The following is a 5,626-nucleotide window of genomic DNA, read 5'->3' as shown; positions in this document are numbered from 1 at the left end:
ACTTACCAGTGTTTCAGCAGAGAGTCAGAATTGTGAATGACCAGAGTAGTTTCTGTTCTGGGGGAGTCCAGTCTCCTGTAATTAAACAGTTACTGATGGAAGCTAATTCTTTTATTTGAGTTTGATTTTGGAGCCAATTAACCATTCAAGAGAGGGTGAAAACTGCAAGTGTATTCTTTGAAAAAGGGATCTTCCTTTCTAGTGACTAAATGCTTAAAACTGCTCTCCAGGATAATTCTTTCTAGCTTTAGAATGCATGGAAACTGAATTACTGGCTGGAACACTGTTTGGTGAACAAAAGAAAATAAATTAGATAACAGAAACTCATTGCAGCTAGGCCAGTAGTTTTCCAATTTTTTAAAGCCATGAACGCTTTGTACCAGCACATATAATAGATGAAAGCAGAGCAGGTCTAGTTCCTCCACGCATAGCCCTCCCCACTGCTGACTCTCAAGGGGCTTATCTGGGTCTGCGCCTGGGAGGTATTCTCACATTTTGGGGTGAATCATGCCTACACCTCACGTGTGGTTTAGGAAAGGCTTGATTGTAGCTATCATCTTAAAAATATATATTAGTGACAATATATAGATTTGATACTGAACGCCAAAGCCAATCCAGAGGTAGTGTGGCTGGCTGATTTGAGAGCCTGGTTGGGTGAGGGGGGGAAGAAGGATTCTGAGAACAACTCTTGACTCAAGGAGAACAAAAGAGTACAGGGACTGATTTGCAACCACTGAAAAGGACATAGGAGAGGAAAACAACAGCATTTCTATCATATTTGGCCTCTGTATTGTATAACATATCATTGGGCTTTTTTTTTTCATAGACTCATACAGACCTTTAACACTAGAAGTGATTGCAGAAAACAACCAGTTTAATCCCCTCAAACAAAAGTACATTTTGCAACAAGAGCTATTTATTTTAATATTTATTCATTCATGAGACATTTATTAAGCAGAAATCTTTTGACAGACACTGTACTACCTCTTGCCATCGAGTCGATTCCGACTCGTAGCGACCCTACAGGAGAGAATAGAACTGCCCCATAGAATTTCCAAGGAGCACCTGATGGATTAGAACTGCCAACCTTGTGGTTAGCAGCCATAGCTCTTAACCACTAAGCCACCAGGGTTTCCAACACCATACTAGGGGAGGTATATTTCTCTGCTTTGGTATTTCTTTCAATAGCAAACATTTTACAGAATGTCCCAGATTCCAAAGTCCTCCCTCTCATCAGGTCATTCTCTCTAGACTCTTCCAAAATCTCAGTGTCAGACTGTTTCAGCCACCACCTTATTTAAACCCCAGTTACCAGGCTCTCATTCTTTGAGTTTACTTTCCTCTCTCTTCCTAAAGCCCCATCTTACTCAGGTAAGCTCCTAGAGTTCCATCTCCTCTCTTCTAGTCAGATAAATCACTCTAGGAATTCTCCCTTCTTGTCTTGCTTCATCAGTTTCTCTGCCTCTGCTGGATCATTCCTAGCCAACACAAATATGTTTGAGCAGGTCCAATCTCACCACTAACAACATCTCTCTTGATCTCACCTCTCTACCATATTTCTGATGTCTCTACTTTCTGTCCTCCCCTTTTCTCTTGAATCTACTCCAATTGGCTTTTGTCTCAACCGATCTATCAAAACAGCTTTTAGTAGGGCCAGCACCTTTTGACACACTGGTGACTCTCTCCTTGAAACACTTTCATCATTGGGCTTCTGAAATACAATTATTTCTTAATTCTCCTTCTGCTTCATTGGCTACATCTTCTCAGTCTCTTTTGTTGATGTTCGTCCTCTCCCTGACTCTAGACGTTGCAATTCCCCAGGGCTCAGCCTCATGCTTCTCTTCATCTATACCTACTCCCAGTTGATATCATGTAGTCCCATGAATTAAAATACCATCAATATGTACATATGTATGTATACATATATTTATGTATTTGTGTGTATATATATGTATATATAAATACACACGTGTGAGTATACAGTGAGTATAGAGATACATATGTATACATATATACACATATATATACACACACATACATACATATCTATTATATACATAAAAGCTGTTATATATATATATATATATAGGAGTCCTGGTGGCACAGTGGTTAAGAGCTTGGTTACTAACCTAGAGGTCTGTGGTTCAAACCTACCAGCCACTTCATGGGAAAAAAAGTGACAGTCTACTTCCGTAAAGATTTACACTTGGAAATCCTACGGGGCAGTTCTACTCTGCCCTATAAGGTCACTATGAGTCAGAATCAACCCGACAGCAATGGATATATATAACCAAGTACACCTAATTGTTACCTCTTCTTGAATGTAACATAGGCATCTAAAACTTTAACATGCTCCAAAGTGATTCCTCTCTTTCCACCCTGTTTCTCAAACATTCCTCCCAATTGCAGTTACTAACAATTCTATTCTTACAGTAACCCAGGCTAAAAACATTAAGACGTTACTCATTCTTTTCTTTAGTAAATTTTATTAGCTGTCCTTTCAAAATATATCCAGAATCCAACTACTTCTCACCACCTCCACCATCATTGACCCAAACCATTATCATCTCACTTCTGAACTATTGCAATGGTCTCCTAACCCTTTCCCCTATTTCATACTTCTCCCCTCTGTACTCTCTACTCTGAACGCAAAGCCAGTATGTGACTTTTAATATGTCAGATCACTATGTTCCTCTGATCATATCCACCAATGGCTTCTTACCTCCCTCAGAATAAAACCCAAGGCCCTTACAATGGTATATAAGCCCTACAAGGTATGATTTCTCTACTACCTCTCTGAGGACATCTACCACCCACCCTCACCTGCAATGATCTTCACCACATTGGCCAAATCCTCCTGTTCTTTGAGCACACTAACAATGTAACTGGCTCAGGGACTTTGAACTAATCGTCCCTCTGCCTAGAACACCCCCCCTTATATCGGCATGGCTCATTTTCCTCATTTCATTCAAGTCTCTGGTCAAATGTCATCATTAAAAAAAAAAATCTTTCCTGGACAATTATGTAAAAGGAACTACTCCTAGGCAATTCCCAATCCTCTTAAATCCATTACACACACACACAAAGCTACACACACTTGCACACACACGTACACACAACGTTGCCGTTATCGTTTACTTTGCTGTCTCTCCCCCTCACCCCCACAGAACAACGTATGCATGTTGACAGGGACTTAGGTATGGTGGGCTTACGGCTGTATCCTCACGCCAAGAACAAAAATGCCTGGTACATAATTGGCAAACAAAAGTATCCATTGTATGAATGAAAGAACAAATATGTCATGGGAGTTGTAAGGAGGAGGTAATTATGTGGGAAAGTCCAGCAAAGTCACAATGAAAAGTTATACTACTGACCTCTCTTGAGTTATAAAGAATGAGCTGGAGATTTCCAGAAACAGAAAAGGACACTCAAAGCAAAAGCAGGACTATGTGCTGGCCTCCTGCTACTTTGGCTTCTCAGCACCAGTTATTCCTGAAGACCCCCTTGACCAGTCTCAGCTTACACTGATCACTTTCATATCTAAATTTCTTTGGCATGTATAGTCCATAATACACAGTCTAGCATTTGTTTCAATATCACTTTATATTTTCTCTGGTTATTTTTTTAATATAACCAGTAAGTATTTATTTTATGTCTACAATGGCCTGCCATAGCAATCTGCCAATAAGTCTTCTCTCTAAAAACAATGAAAAGCTCTGTTATCTGGTCCTATCATATTATTCTAGATAAGGGAATTTTGTCCATAAATAACTTCACTGTTGGAAATCATTTTTTTAGCTTAGCCAAAAATGAATGTTCTTGTTATTTGGTAAAGAGCTATAATTGTAATCAGTTTATTAACACCATATTAGCAAGTCAAATTACTTGCAGATTTAATTCAAAGCATATCTATTTCTCAGCCTGTTTTTTTTTTTTTTTTTTTCCATTTTAGTTTTGGTCTTAATAAATTCCATGAGGACACAGACTATGTGTTGCTCATAAAAAAAAAAAAAAAAACAGCACCTAGCAAAGTACCTCAGATGTGTTGCTGTTGTTAGGTGCCATCAAGTCGGTTCTGACTCATAGCGACCCCATGTACAACAGAACGAATCACTGCCTGGTCACATAAAAAGCACTTAATAAACTTCAATTATGACGAACTATGGCATGAAGCACAGGAATAGAAACGCATCCTACAGATGCAATACTTCCAAATTAGGTTATTAACTTATGACAAATTCTAATATCCTTAAAATTTACATGTTATGTATGACTTGAACCATAAATATATTTTGTTTTTGTTTTCAGTCCGTCTCCAAAGTGAATAAAATGAAAAAATCTACCTTTGGCAACACTGGAAGCACAGTACAAAGACTTCCAAAGCTCCTCCCATTCATATGCATATTCCACTCTAGATAATGGATTTAGGATTCTTGACGCATCTTGGCATGCCCTGAGTAGAAGCTGAAAGATAAATGCTGTGGTTTTGAGAATACTGCAAAAGCACAGAAGAGAAATTAAACAAAGGCTCTGAACCTTACTTGTGTTCTGTAACAGTGCTTCAAGGCAACATTTTTATTTTTAAATGTATGCCCTCATTTACTCAGGAAATTAAGAAATGAACTCCCCGTGTCAGTGCCCCTACTTCTAAAACAACCTAGCCACTGGCTGATTTACAATTGAGTCTTAATTGAATAGTTATGGTTTTAACTATATCAGCATATCTGCAGGTTCCTGAGATAAATAGTCCCAGCATTTCCCATGACTTTATAGGCAAAGGAAAGAGTAAAGAGAGTTCTAAAGCAGACAAAACTCTGCAGAATATTTAGCATATCGCTCTGCTTATTGTTCTCAGCTATATCTCATTTCTAATACATATTTTCAAAGGCCTGCTATTAAAAATATAAATGTTTTCATTAACACAAAATCGTAAGTTGAGAGAAATCTTAGCCTCGTGTCCTCAGTAACAGCAATTTTGGTTTAACAATTACGTATATGGAGATACATCTTAACTTCCTGTTATCCTGGCTCTTTTTCCTTCCAGCACTAATAATCATATTTAATCACTTTAATCAGTTCCTCCAGAAAACACAGGGCAGTATATTCACTTAGATGCTTTCAGATTAGGAAAGACAGAATAAGCAAGGATCACATCCACACAAATGTAAGAATACTTTATATCAGAGCTATGGAGATTGTATAATTCAATTTATTAGCATGCTTCTCTCACAAAGACTGCCTGCAGATTATAGCTCATAATTTCAGAGCTGGAAGGGGTCTTACAGATCCAGCCCAGGCCAACCAACTAGTTTAATAGGACGAAACTGAGGTGTGTGGATACTGGATGGGTTTCTTAAGGTCACACAGCCAGAGACACAGACAGGAATAAGATGACTGAAGCTCATGCTGAGTGTAAAGGACATGTCCAGTGAGCATAAGGGAAGGAGAGAGTTGTAAATAAAGGCCATATTTTGGCCAGAGAAAGGGAGTTCAAGGCTCAAGGCTATAAATGTAGCACAATTTCAACTGTGCTACATTCAAAACAAGTTTCAGGTTCTGCTCTCAACGTTGAAAACTTAAGAAGGCCATGAGAGCTGAAAAAGTCAAGAACACGCCCAGGTGTTGA

The 5,626-nt window shown here is 38.6% G+C and overlaps 1 protein-coding gene across 16 annotated transcripts in view; it reads right to left on the bottom strand.

Annotated features, from left to right (window-relative positions):
• Window positions 1-5,626, bottom strand: part of IMMP2L (inner mitochondrial membrane peptidase subunit 2) — a 1,024,913-nt gene that overhangs the window by 334,849 nt on the left and 684,438 nt on the right. The window lies entirely within an intron of this gene.

The sequence above is a fragment of the Loxodonta africana genome, chromosome 8 (assembly GCF_030014295.1).
Source record: "Loxodonta africana isolate mLoxAfr1 chromosome 8, mLoxAfr1.hap2, whole genome shotgun sequence".
Classification (NCBI taxonomy): Eukaryota; Metazoa; Chordata; class Mammalia; order Proboscidea; family Elephantidae; genus Loxodonta; species Loxodonta africana.
This window is presented reverse-complemented; position numbering and strand designations above follow the sequence as displayed.